Genomic DNA, 15,100 nt, shown 5'->3' with positions numbered 1-15,100 from the left:
TTCCCTTCCCAGCACCCCGGTCTGGGCCCCAGGGGAGAGAAGGGGGCTGGTGAAGGGTAAGACTGCACAGGGGCCAGATGGGCAGGTTTGGAGAAGGGTAATGGGATCCTAGGGAGAGAGAGAGGAATTGGGCCGCATGATCCAGGTATGTATAGGGGTGGGGGTGGAGACAAAGCTTCCTGGAGTTATTGTCTTTCCTACAATGATAATAATAGCATAAGCTATTATTATACATACTATATTATATATATATTAATATAAATATTATTGGGCTTCCCAGGTGGCTTAGCAGGTAAAGAATCTGCCTTCAACTCAGGAGATGCAGGAGATGTGGGTTCGAAACTTGGGTCAGGAAGATCCCCTGGAGAAGGGAATGGCAACCCATTTCAGTATTCTTGCTTGGAGAATCCCATGGACAGAGGAAACTGGCAGGTTACAGTCGATGGAATTGCAAAGAGTCAGACACGACTGAAGCGACTGAACACACACACACACATAAATATTATTAACATAGCACATACTATGCATTCTAAGAGCTTTACATGTATTAACTCAGTTAATCGGCACCGCCACTCTGTGAGGGAGGTACCATTGACCTCTCTGCTAAGATGAGGAAACCTGGGCACAGAGAGTTTAAGTAACTTGCTTAGGGTAAGTAGAAGAGCTGAAATTCAAACCCAAGCAATCAGGCTTCTCTTAGGAAAAACACTTGCGCTGTCTATGGAATAGTTGAGACTCACTGGTGGAGGCGTAAAGAATGCTCAAATGGCTTATGGGGTGGTGATACTCACAGAAGTTGCCGGTCATGTGTGCCTGACTATGGGCCCTGGGGTGTTTAGATGGATTCAGATTATTCACTCCCAGAGAGCACTGATTCATTAAAAATAAAAAACAAAACAAAACTGAACCCAAAATCTATTGTTGAGTGAAAGGCAAAGGATATGCAGGTTAGCACAGAAACTAAATAAATGTGACTGGGGGCAGGGAAGAAATGGAGGGCAGGGGATGAAAGAAGCAGTGAGCAATGAAAGTTAGGAAAGAGCTAGGGAATGAAGAAGAAGCCACAGGATGTGTGTGGAAGGACTTCCTTGAGCCCTTCCCCAGCCTTTGCTTATGTTCTAGGCAGTTAAAAATAGTGACTTACTCTCCCCACTGAGAGGGAGAAAGAAAGAAAGGGATGAGAATTCTAGCCATGAGGGCAGACAGGAGCCACAGGAACCCCCTGGGAGAAATCCAGGTATTTGACTTGGAAGTACCAGCTTAAGCAAGACTGCCCTCTTTTCTGGCGCTCCATCTGGTCTTTCCTAAGCCAAAAGGATTGAACTAGATTATCCTTGGGGTTCCATCTCCAACACATGCAGATTCCTCTATGGGAACTCAGTGGGGAAAACCAGTGTGGGGGCTGGAGTCCGTGTGTGGGGCCAGGACTAAACAAACATTTGGTAACTAGGATGAGCTCAGGGCTCTAGGGGAAAGGCTCTGCAGGGGGTGATGAGAAGGCAGCCAGGCCAGGAAAGGCCAGACCCCAGAACTGTGAATGGAGGATGAACTCATTCATTCATTCAACTGTGTCCCTTTGAAAACCTAGAAAGCTGAGCTTCCCATTTGAGGAGGCTGTATGAGAGTATGAATTATAGATGTCTAGGAAGGGCAAACTCTTGGATCCCTCCTCTATTTTTGAGGTATTACAGGAAAAATTAGCTGTTACCAAGTACCAGGTACAGACCTAAGCATTTTACATGTATTACCTCATTTAACCTAAAAAAAAAAAAAAAGCTCTGAGGCAGCATATCTTTCAAATTGTTGTTCCTATTTCATCTTAACAACCCTCTAAAGTTAACAAGGCCATTTGGCTGATGAGAAACCTGAAAAAGCTGAAAAGGGGGAAATTAGATTTCTAGGGGGATTTTCTAACGGGTAAAGGTGGGAGAGCCTGGAGTTAGGGGACTCTCACTTCCCAGGAAGATCTTTGCCGGCTCTGGGTTTCTAGACTGGTTTGGCAGGAGGGAGGGCAGGGTGTGCCTTCCAGCCCTTGACAATAGGGGGAGGAAGATATCACCAAGGTCACGTGACATGTTACTGATTAGGGAGAAAATGACACTCTGATATCTTGGAGAATGCTTCTTAGAAGTCTTTAGAGATAAAAACAACTATGGGGACGAGCTTAAATCTGTGAAAGGAGCTTGAGAGGAGGCCAGAGGGAGAACTCTCAGTGAGCCATAGTGGCTCTTTGTTTCCACCAACGACTTGTCCAACTGCAGGAGAGAAGGCAATGCAATACATAGAAGGACTTCACTATTGTTTGGGGCTGATAGGGGAATCTTGCCTCCTGTGGTGATTGTAAAGTCTGCCAGAGGTGGGGGGATAGTGGTTGCAGTGGTGGGGGGGGGATGGTGGAGAGGGAGATGCTAGTGGATGCTGGATGGTTCGCCTGCTTGACCTCTGACCAGCTAGAAGAGCTGGTTTCTAAGGAGGAGGAGGAAATTTGCCAAAAGGGCACTTGAGGGGAGGGTCCGTACGTTTAGGCTCCAGTCGGGGGTGAAGTCAGAGACATAAATCACGCCTCCCAACTGCCCATTTCCTCTTTGAGCTAAATTCCCAGCCAGAAGCCCAGCTCTCCTGCCAGAGGAGGGAGTGCGGTGATGGGGGAGGAGCCAAGAAGCTGGGAGCTGGCGGTTGGGAATGGGAATCTGCTGGGACCTCGAATCTGGTCCCCTCAGGGTCATGAAATGCACTCAGGGTCAGGGCTGGTAGGACGGGGAGGCCAGAGATCTTAACTGAGTAATAATGAGAAATGCTCATGAGGGTTGTAGATCGTCATTCCACTCAGGACACACCCACTGCACGCCCAGTCTGCCGAATTCTCCCCCACAAATAAAACCACTCTGACGTGCCTAGAGGCACAGATACCTGCATAGACACGGCCCCCATCCAGCTCTTCCCCTTCCCAGCTGTTGCTCACTTCTGCCAGAAAACCCCGGATCTCCCTGTGAGCTGCACTAGAAGAAAGGAGCGGTGGTTGAAAGAGATAAGAGTATCTTGGATCTCCTCTGAGATCTGGAAACATCCTCCCCTTGTGCTCTGTCTTCTGTGTGTCATGTCTGGTGTCATGACTTTTGCCCCTCCGCACCGGGGACAGGCCTGGAGGATGTTCCCTCTCACTTTAGGAGAAGCTTGGTGGTCTGTTGTCCTCTTGGTATGTAGTACCTGGGGACCACAGTGATGGAGCAGGAGGCCTGATGGGGTATGCATGTTGGGAGGGGGGCAGGAAATTGAGAAAGCAACTCAGACAATGGTGGTTTCCGCTGGCTTGGGTCCAGGTTGCTGGGTCCCGTCTGACCCTAACAGCACCTCCTACCTTTTCCTTTGGTCAGCTTCCTACTCAGTGCTTATCTGGGGGGAGAGACAGGAGAGGCAGGGTTCCTTTGGAAGAAAAGTAGCCCTTCTGTCAGCCCTTTTCCAAGTGACTGTTCTGGATTAAGAACCTCATCCAGCCTGGAGCCATCCCACCCCTGTCTAGTCTTCTCCATGTAAAGAAGTTTGTCATGGCCCCTCCGTGGTGTAGCTATAAGCACTCTGACATTTAACGGGAATCATGATGCTCTTATTTTGGAATACGTTTACCCCATTCTGTTCTCTGAATTGTCTGTTTGCAGTCCCATTAGTCTGGAAACTTCAGTGGAACAAAGACTGTGTGTCTGTCAGTTGGTACAGGCCCCAGACCAGCATTAAGAAAATAATATACTATACTTGGTAGGCAAAGTGACAACATGATAATAGTGGAGCAGGGGGGATCTTGGGAGTGCTGGGATATATATTTTTCCTAGAAAAGGGGAGGGGTTAGGGCCATAGCTACCAGGACCACTTAAATGGGGGTAAACTGGCATGAGGCCTCCCTCCTCCCATACCTGTGAGGACCAGAAAAAGCCTCTTTCCAACACAACCTCAATTCGCCACTTGAATCTCCCCAGTTCATTCTAATTTTCAATAATGTCCCACTGTTCTGAATTCCTGCACTCATAGTCTGGACTGTAGCCTTGCACTTAATTATACAGGGTATTTACAAAATCTTTGTGCAATTTAGAAACAAAATACATTTGGATGTACATATGAAACCATTTATCTCAGATTGGGACTTGAATCCATGTGGCCAGGACTTGAACCTGGCCAAAACCCACGGTCTTCCAACTGAGATCACAGACCTGGTTTCAGAACCTAATGAAGCTCAGGTTCTTGATGTCTCATCACAGAAAGAGAGACACAGTGAGAGACAAAGGGATAGGTAAAAAGTGCATTTATTCAGAGAGAAACACTTCACAGACAGAATGTGGGCCATCGCAGAGGGAGACTGCTGCCTCGAAATGTGGCGTGGTTAGCTTTTATGGCCTGGGTAATTTCATAGGCTAATGAGTGGGAGGATTATTCCAATTATTTTGGGGAAGGGGTGGAGATTTCCTGGAATTGGGCCACTGCCCACTTTTTGATCGTTGATGGTCATCCTCGGAGCTGTCATGGAACCTCTGGGTGTGTCATTTAGCTTGCTTATGTATTACAATGGGCATAAACTGAGGAGCAAGGCCTATTTGCATGGTCAGTCAAAGGTTAATCGAAGTTGACTTGTCTGCCATCTTGGACCCATTTGATTCTAATCAGTTTATATCGTGTCCTTGGGTTATGTCATTCTTTCAAAAGTTGTGCCCTGCTCCCTTTCCCCCTGTTTCACATACAGTAGAAACAATTAAATATATTTTATGAATGCATATTCCATACAGAATTTCTAATGCTAATGTTTGCTTTTTTGTTGAGTTGGTGATGCTATCCAACCATCTCATCCTCTGTCACCTCCTTCTCCTCCTGCCTCTTGTTTTTTGTTAATGTACTTCTAATTTCAAAGGGAAAGTGCATTCTATACTGGAAAGACCTAGGTTTGAATGCTGCCTCTCTCACTTAATTGATATGTGACCTTAGCAAGTTAACTTTCCTGGGTCTCAGTATCTTCATCTGTAAATAGAGAAAACAACTTCCTCATAGATTTATTAGAAAATTAAACTAATATACTGTATGTAAAATTACCTCCCACAGTACTTGACTGCACATATTAAAGCCTCATTCAGTTTGTCTGAGGAATCTGAAATCTATTCAAAGTCTGATGTGCTCTCTGAATGGAATGGAATGTATTTTATAGGTCAGTTCTCAGCACAGATATTTCTTCCTCCAAGAAGCCTTCCTTAATCCCCAACCCAGTACCCCTGATTTCTCTGTCAGAGCCCTTACCTCACTGTATGGTATATCATTGTTTAATTGCCACTCGCACTGGACTTAATTCTGTGAGGATCTTGTTTACTTTTGTTTTCCCATTGCCTAACACTTTGCCTAGATCAGTAAACATTATGTGAATAAACTAAGTCTTTAAAAAAAAAAAGCAATGGTAAACAACACAGTGATATTATAAAACTAGTGTCTGAACTCTATGACAAATAATTTAAATTAAAAAAATCTATTTATTTAGTTGGGTGCATTGGGTCTAAGTTGCTGCATGAGGGATCTTTAGTTGTGGTATGTGGGATCTAGTTCCCTGACCAGGGATCAAACCCAGGCCCCCTGCATTGGGAACGTGGAGCCTTAGCCACTGGAGCAGCAAGGAAATCCCGTAATTTTTTTCTTTTTTTTGACAAGATAGTTTTCCAGGGACTTCCCTGGTTAAGACTCTGCACTTCCACTGTAGGGGGAACAGGTTTGATCCCTGGTCAGAGAACTAAGAGACCACATGCCACATGTGGTACGGCAAAACAAAACAAAATAAAACAAGATAGTCTTGTAGCAAGATAGTACTTCTTGTGATCCTGCTTTTAATGTACATCCAGTCTTGAAATGTATCTGAAGATGTGATCCAATTACTTGCTAACCTCAGGCACTTGACCTGTCCCCAGAGAACTGTATTTTGTAGGTGTAGCAGCACTGTCTCCAAGAATCTAGACTCCTTTTCCTTTTAATAATATGACCCCTCCACTCTGCCACCCACACAATGAGTCTTAACAGGGTACATGGCTGCTGGGCAGCATACTCTGCCCAGTCTCTTTAACAGTTAGGGGTGGGACACACAACTAATTCTGGTCAATGGAATGTGAGTAAACCAGTGTGTGTCACTTGTCAGTCATGTTTTTAAAAAGGAAATGTGATCATCTTCTACTTCCTCTTCCTTCTGCTTGCTGGGATATGGTGACAGACTAAGCAGCCACCTTGGATCAGTGATGCAAGCCTTCTTCACCAGTTAAGGACTATCTACCCCATCTACTTCTGGACTGTCACTTTATCTGAACCCTTCTCTTTGCGGGTCCCTTTGACATAGCAGCATGGCCTACATTCTTTGAATGAAGATTGAGATCACAACAGAATCATGAAATCTCTTAGCTCACTCTGAAGAATGTTCTCAAGTAGTTTAAAGGTAAAGCAGAACCGAGTTTCAATGAAAATAGTATCTCCTGAAGTTGTTTATTTAACAGCATTTTGTGAAAAACTGTGAAATCTGCCCCATCACAGCATGTTCAAATTTCTTGGTTTATATATATTCTATATATTCTACCTCTTTTGGTTAGCATAATATATTACTTATGGTAATTTTGAGATCCAAGGTGGTTTATATAGCCAGACTCCAAGATGGCCCAAAGAGCCTCATCTCCTGGTAGGTATCCATGCCCTTCTATGTTCTCTTTCTACACTGAATCATGGCTGGCCTGTGTGATCAGCACAATACTGTGGGAGTGACATGTGTAACTTCTGAGGCTAAGTCATAAAAGACATGGCAGTTTTCACCTTGGTCTCTCTCTTGGGTTATTTTCTGTGAGGAAGGCCAGCCACCATGTCAGGGGGACACTCAAGCAGGCCTATGGAGGTCTTTCAACAAAAGCCAGCACCAACTTGCCAGAATTTGAGTTCACTCCCATGAAGTGAGTGAGTTATCTTGCAGTATGTACTGGCCAACCCCATTCAACTTTCAAATAACTACAGCCCCAGCTGATGTGCTAACTACAGTGACATGAGAGACGTCAAGCCAGAGACACCCAGCTAAGTGGCTTCTGAGTTCCTGACCCACAGAAACCATGTGAATGTTTCTTGTTGCTTTTAAGTCACTTTTGAGGTAATTTGTTATATGTCAATAGATAACTATTGTTGTCGTTCAGTTGCTCAGTCATGTCCAACTCTTTGCAACCCCATGGACTGCAGCATGCCAGGCTTCCCTGTCCTTCACCATCTCCCAGAGTTTGCTCAAACTCATGTCCAGTGAGTCAGTGATGCCATCCAACCATCAAAACCTCTGTTGTCCCCTTCTCTTCCTGCTTTCAATCTTTCCCAGCATCAGGGTCTTTTCTAATAAGTCAGCTCTTCACATCAGGTGGCCAAAGTTTTGGAGCTTCAACTTCAGCATCAGCCCTTTCAATGAATATTCAGGATTGATTTCCTTTAGGCTTGACTGGTTTGATCTTGCAGTCCAAGGGATTCTCAAGAGTCTTCTCCAACACCACAGTTCAAAAACATCGATTCTTTGGCATTCAACCTTCTTTATGGTCCAACCCTCACATCCATACATGACTACTGGGAAAACCATAGCTTTAACTAGACAGACCTTTGTCAGCAAAGTAATGTCTCTGCTTTTTAACATGCTGCCTAGGTTTGTCATGGCTCTTCTTTGAAGGAGCAAGCATCTTTTAATTTCGTGGCAGCAGTCACCATCTGCAGTGATTTTGGAGCCCAAGAAAATAAAATCTGTCACTGTTTCCATTGTTAATAAATAACTATTATAGGCTATCAGTTCCTTGAAAGTGAAACTCTTTTTTTTTTTTTGGTAAATTTGTTCTTAGGGATTCATGTTTTATACCTATTTTCCTTCAAGTTATTGCATCTCCCTACCCCCTCCCCCAAAGATTATAGCATATTCAAATATGTGATGGAGTATGAGCTGTGAAGGGCTTCCCAGGTGGCGCTAGTGGTAAAGAACCCACCTGCAAAGCAGGAGACATAATGGGACTTGGGTTTGATCCCTGGGTCAGGAAGATCCTTTGGAGGAGGGCCCAGCAACCCACTCCAGTATTCTTGCCTGGAGAATCCCATGGACAGAAAAGCCTGGTGGGCTCTAGTCCAAGGGGTTGCAGAGTTGGACATGATTGATTGACTACCACTCGTTCACTGATAAGGTGGAGGGGAAATCAAGAGAGTAGGACTCAGGCCTCATGTAAATACTGCTATTTGTCATTTTGGAATCTCCCCAGGCTCCCTGTTCTCCATTCTGCAAAGGAATATTTTCTTAAGTCTGGGTATACTGGAAAGTATATCTCCTTTGGTAAATGAGGAATTTCCAATATCCTATGGAAACTCACTTGGGCAAAAGGAGTGAGACAGTGTTTGGAGGGGAAGTAAAGGGGTACCTCTCTTCACAGAATAAATTCAGGCACAGGTCCTTTTCTAGGGACCAGGTGAACCCTGCACCAGCAGCCAGAGAACCAGCAGTCAGCCCAGTGAATGGGCAAGAAGGGACCTGAGTGAGGATGGGTAGTTCTGGGGGCAGTGGGGCAGAGATCAGACACTGATCTGCATTAGCTCCAAACTCGGTAGACAGTAATACAGTGGATGTCACCCAGATGAGCGGCACTTTCTTTTTGACACACAAGTTTTAGACTCTCTTAGTTACAAAGTTGACAAGAGCCTCCAGCCTTCTCAGTATACAGAAGATTGGGAGGTCTGGACCTCTGATCTTCAAGTCTCTGTGGTGGTGGGAAATCCCTGTGGCCTAGTGGTGGGAGTACAGACAGTGGGTCTGAAGGGATATTGGAAACCCAGAACTTTCACTTCCCCCTCCTCTAGTACTTGCTTCCCTTAGCTTAGACATAACTATGCCTGGTCACATGGGGGTCTCTGATGCTAGACTGGTCACCCTCAACAAGGGAAAGTCAATAACTTCTTGAAATTGAATAGCACATGTTGGAAGAGGAAGATAGTCTAGATATCATCTAGCCCAACATCCTCATTTTACAGACAAGAAACTGAAGCCCAGAAAAAAAAGAAATGACTTGCTCAAGGAAATGCAGCTAATGAGGGATATAATCCAGGTGGTCCTTGTTCCAAATTAGCTCCTTCTATCACATCACACTGCCTTTACTCGACTTCCGTCTTACATTGTTTTATCCTTTTAACTTCTGACTTCAAGTTCTGGGTCATATTCAGAAAGGTTCATTTCCAGACTTTCTTTTTCCAGTGGAAGAGTAAAGAGCCCCTGCTACTGTTTTTAGATAAAGTAGGGCATTACCCCGCTCCCTGCCTCCCTTTCTCCTGTTGCTCTGTGAGGAACTAAGTGTATGGAGGAGGTAAGTTCTGGGCTCCATTCAGTTTGTGCGGGGGAAGCTGACGGGCACAATGTTCTGGGATGCCCTTTGCCTTGGTAGGCTGACTGTACCCAACTGGATGTCATGGCCTAATGCCCAATGGCAGGGAGGGTGCCTGCCCATGCATTAACTTGGTGCCTGGCATCCACAGATGATAGACGATTGGTTGGATATCTATGCTGAATCCTGCCTGGTCTTCCAGTTCTTGTTTGTGTCACTTTGAGATTCATGTATGTGTGGGAGTTTTAGAAGGGTCATCCCTCTGTGAATTTAAGATACTGGCATTTCCAGATGGGCAGGAATGACACCTCACTGTCAACACAGAATCTGTGGTAAACAGCACAGATTGTGGATTTCAAATGTCTCCATGATCCTCCTCTTCCCATCTTTCCCCCACTATAGAGTTCTTCGTATCACCCCTTCCTAACCAGAAGATGACAGGTCACAGCTTCAGGCTAAAGTTTCTGTGAAAAGAAAGGAAGTGAAATATGTGGGTTAGATTGGGGACTGGAGAGCAGCAAAGGCATCTTGCTTACTCCGCCACAGACTTCAGAAGACTCTGGAATGTACTTGCTGCTGCTGCTAAGTCGCTTCAGTCGTGTCCAACTCTGTGCAACCCCATAGACGGCAGCCCACCAGGCTCCTCTGTCCCTGGGATTCTCCAGGCAAGAATACTGGAGTGGGTTGCTATTTCCTTCTCCATTGGAAGGTACTTCAGTTCAGTTCAGTTCAGTCGCTCAGTCGTGTCCGACTCTGCAACCCCATGAATCGCAGCACGCCAGGCCTCCCTGTCCATCACCAACTCTCGGAGTTTACTCAAATTCATGTCCATTGAATCGGTGATGCCATCCAGCCAACTCATCCTCTGTTGTCCCCTTCTCCTGTCCCCAGTCCCTCCCAGCATCAGGGTCTTTTCCAATGAGTCAACTCTTCGCATGAGGTGGCCAAATATTGGGAGTTTCAGCTTCAGCATCCCAGTAATTTCCACTGCAGTCTCAGGCAGCCTTAGACTGTATCGCCACCTGCTGGACACCAAGGAGAGCGACAACCCTGTGTCATCTCTTCAGACGGAGTTAACTAAAACTGCACAATTATGACACCTTTATTCCAAGGTTAAATTCTTCCTTCTCAGAACCTATTGGGGTTATAGTTTTCTCTCTCGGAAGTCTGCCTTTTCAGGACTGGAGTCTAGGGAGACCTGGGAGTCTCCCTAGGACTGGAGTCTTTAGGGAGACTAATTCCCCCATGTGCTGTCCTTTATCAAAAATTCTCTCAGAGGCTGAACACAGAGCCCTGTGCCCTCACTCAGCTGCATGAGGTGGAGGGAGGTTGAAATTTATGTCCCTCCTTATACAGGTTAACTGTGTCCACAAACAGAAAGTAGCAGGCAGATGGGATTATGCTTGGCTCTAGATCACAAGGTCCCTGTTAGCCTCAGAGGCGGGAGGAGGGGAATCATAGATTGTCCTTATTTGACTCTCCCCTGCCTGATCGAGGTATGGGGGGAAGTGGGGGAGTCCTCCACCGTGCTATTCGTACTTACTGGCTGTTCTCTTCTCCTGTCCTTGCAGAGACAATGCCACCAGAACCCACTAGCAATCACTCAGTCCATGCTGAAATCCTGGGTGAGTTAACTCCTCGAGTCCCCAGGCTACATCTTCAGAGGTGAAGGTCATTTGTAAGCAGTGTGTGTGCTCAGTCGTGTCCAGCACTTTGTGACCCCATGGACTGTAGCCCACCCAGCTCCTCTGTCCATGGGATTTTCCTGGCAAGAATATTGGAGTGGGTTGCCATTTCCTCCTCCAGGGGATCTTCCTGATTCAGGGATCAAACCTGCATCTCTTACGTTGCAGGCACATTCTTTACCACTGAGACACTGGGGAAGCCCTTTATAAGTAGTGACAACTCTCAAATGAATCTTTTATTGGTAAAACGGGACATCAATAGATACGCTCAGAATTGATCAGGACATATAATAATATCAATCTGTGGAGAGTAGAGGGCTAGGCAAACAAATGACAGCAGATCTAGAAATCTACTTTCTTTCCCCAGCTGGCATTGTGATTTACCCAGGTTAAGTAAAGAGCAGCCATTTCTTTTTTATTTTTTGGATGCCTGACCTTGACTGCGGAGAAGGCAATGGCACCCCACTCCAGTACTCTTGCCTGGAAAATCCCATGGACAGAGGAGCCTGGTAGGTTGCAGTCCATGGGGTCGCGACGGGCCGGACATGACTGAGCAACTTCACTTTCACTTTTCACTTTCATGCATTGGAGAAGGAACTGGCAACCCACTCCAGTGTTCTTACCTGGAGAATCCCAGGGACAGAGGAGCCTGGTGGGCTGCGTCTATGGGGTCGCACAGAGTCGGACATGACTGAAGCGACTTAGAAGCAGCAGCAGCAGACCTTGACTGAGGAGGATGTCCTTTAAGTGTCTTTCAAATTGCTGTTTTAGAAGGAAGAGATCGAGGCGTTAAGGCGGTGGGTGGGGAAAACCTTGTGCTGCGCGTGGTTTACATCATTCATGTCATCTGTGTGCTGGGTGCCCTCAGGTTACTCGTTCTGGCTAAAATGTAGAGAGTGCTGACTTAACACTCTTCAACACTTTAATGCATTTTCCATTTATATCTTTAAATGATCTTATGATTTGGGTACTGCACTTTATTATATGCTTGTTCTTAATTGCTACTAGGCTATACTCTTTGTGGTGAATGTGCAGATTTTTTTTTAAGGACCTGGGTCCTTAAAACTCAAATAGTGTAATTATCTTCCTTGTAAATTCCTAAAAAACCTTTATTCAAAGTAATATGTGGTTTCAGAAACTTTATTGTTCCTAAGAATTATATGAGATGTATTGTGAAAAATAGATTCTTGAGTGCTGCTTCCAGATAACCTGATTCAGGAAATCTGGACCAAAGCCCAGCAATCTGCATTTTAAAATAGGCACCCAAGTAATTATGATGTAGGTGATATTTGGATTATGCCTTGAGAAACACTGCCTTTGACTATAAATGGCTTGAGGGTAGGGCTGTAACTATAACAAATCTTCATGTGTACATCCCATTTATTTCGGCTGCGTGTAGCAATAGATGTAATGCTGGTGTTTGTATCATCTGTGGTGAAGAACTAAACCCTGTTTATTTACTCTTATCTGTGTGTGTATGTGTATGTGTGCATGCATGTGTGCACACACGGAAGCAGCAGCCCCGGAGCCTCCCTGTCTGTCAAAGGCCCTTGGAAGAGAGGCTATATGTTTAGTGACTTTTCCTTTTGCTAACCTGAAATATCTCTGGGCAAAGGTTTGGAGAAGGCTGTACAATTTGACACATTGGCCCTGCTGTATCTGCTGCCTTCACTGGAGAGGGCTGAGAAGAGGCTGTTATTTTTCTCTACCTTTTGAAATGCACAATGCAAGGGGCGGGGTGAAGGGAGGAGAGTCTGGGGACTAAGCTAGAGTTGGTAAACAAGCTTTGAAGCAAACTAAGGAAGCATATTAGCAGGGGAGAAATGAAGGGCTGCACAGGGCTCCTGTAACGCCACAGCATTCTCTGAAGACAGCATCAGTCGCTGCCGGGTGTCTCTTATTTTGAAGGAAATAACAACAAAAAACAGTATTGGCAACTGACCCTTGGCTAACACTTGAAGATTTGTCTGGAAATTGTGCTCCAAAAAGCCATTTACATCAGAGAATCAAGAGAATGAAGGACAAGTCTTGCAGGGAAAGAAAAAAAAAAAAGAGGCCAAAAAATACAGCAAGCACCTCAAATAGCCCAAAGGAGGTAGCAGGGACCTGGGGAAAGCTGTTTAATCTTTGGCCTAGCTACCATAGCCAGGAGGATGCTTTTTAATGCAGTCTTTGTAACAAGCCTGCCTTTTGAGGTTGTGATGGGCCCTTCTAGCTCTAGAATCAGTGATGGCTCTTTGAAGAATTTCTTTCCCCCTTAAACTCCTGGGGACAGATTAACTAAAACTCCAAACGGGGAAATTAGGGAACTCCGAAGCTGCTCTGTGTGTTTTAAAAGGCTGTATTTGATTCAGTATGGTGAAGGCAAAATCCCTTCCACTTTCTAGGTTCCTTTTTTCCCCACTGCTTCTCTCCTCACATCTGGATAGCCTCAAAGAATGTTTTAAGGTTAACAGGGAAATTTTACAGAATGATCAAAATAAAGAAAACCCTAGAGATGGTTGCATAATCTTCTTCCTCTTTACTTTAAAAATGTTTTTTCAAGTGAATAACTAACAAATCAAAAATTAGGGTTGCATTGAATCTTGGAGGTCAGAGAAGAGAGGAATGAAGCAGAGAGTTTAAATGACATTTCCAAGGTCAAAGGTCTGGTCTTAGATTCAAGGTAAGTCTGAGTCGACTCCTAGTTCAACATTCTCTCTCTTAACTCCTTTCATAACCACTTTACTCAACTGGTTTTTGCCTTCCACCCCCCCCCCCCCCCCCATCACTCAAGTACAGTAGCAACAAAAGTCTTGGCTTTTTTTTTTAGAGGGGGAGAGTTTGGCTTATGGTATCTTTTCCTGTGAACTTTGAAAATAACTATTTCCTTAAAAAAAAAAAAAAAAAGGGCTTACCTCAATCTTATTTTATGAAAGCAAACATTCAAAAACCCCAACACACCCTAAAGCAAACCCTCAACGCTCCAGGTTCTGATTATCCAGTTTCCTTCTTCCTCCCTCTGCTGACCATGCATTTGGATGTTTATGTTGGTCAGTAGCTCTGCAAAAAATCTGATACTATATATGTTGTGGGATCATTTGTCCTGTTTGTCAGCAGCTTCCTGATCCCTGGGTGGTACTAGGGTGCTGTGTTCTCACACTCAGCATTCCGCTGGCTATCAAGGCAGTTCTGTTAGTGAGTTGGTTTGGTAGTGTTCTGGGAGTCATTCCTAGAGGTCCCAGTTACAGCCTGCTTCTCCAGCTATTCAAAGGATTTGGTAAGCACTCCATAACTGTCTTACATTTCTGCTTAAAATACTGAGATGTTGAGAGCAGTTTTTTTTTTTTTTTTTGGCTGCACCATGTCTTAGATCTCAGTCCAACCAGGGATTGAACATGTGCCCCCTGCAGAGGAAGCTCAGTCTTAACCACTGGACTGCCAGGGAATTCTAAGTGGTTTTTTTTTTTCCTACTGTAAACTGGCTGATATGGGCATTTAGAAGTTAATCACAACGCAACTCAAAACTAGTACTAACAGAGAACAGCAGGAAGCTAGGTCAGAGAGCCTAGAGGTTACTCAAATAACACTTGAGTTGGAACTTGAAGGTGGAATAAGCTAAATGGAGAATCATTGGGAAGGCGTGGGAACAAGTACATTTCAGGAAGCAAGATGTACCAAGGTGTGTTCATTAAAGAGCACAATGTGTTAGAGAGATGGGGTGTTCACTATGTCTAGACTATTAACAGAGTCGAGAGAGATGAGGCCGGAGCAATTATAAAATGGGGTGGGAATAAGAAATACTGCCTTTGCAGGGGAGCAGACCTGACTGCAATTCTAGTTCCTTCAAGTAGAAACTAAGTAATTCTGGTCAAATCTTGTATAGTCTATATACAAATCTTGTATAGTCTCACTTTTCTTATTTACCAAGTAGGGACCTAAAATATCTATTTCATAGGAGGGACCGAATGTGATAATGCATATAAAGTGTTTTGTACAGTGCTTGGCACACACCAAGTGCTCAAAAAGCCTTTGCTATTATCATTAGGTAACTGGAAA

The sequence above is a fragment of the Odocoileus virginianus genome, chromosome 24 (assembly GCF_023699985.2).
Source record: "Odocoileus virginianus isolate 20LAN1187 ecotype Illinois chromosome 24, Ovbor_1.2, whole genome shotgun sequence".
In the NCBI taxonomy this organism is placed as follows: Eukaryota; Metazoa; Chordata; class Mammalia; order Artiodactyla; family Cervidae; genus Odocoileus; species Odocoileus virginianus.
Note: the sequence above shows the minus strand (reverse complement) of the source record.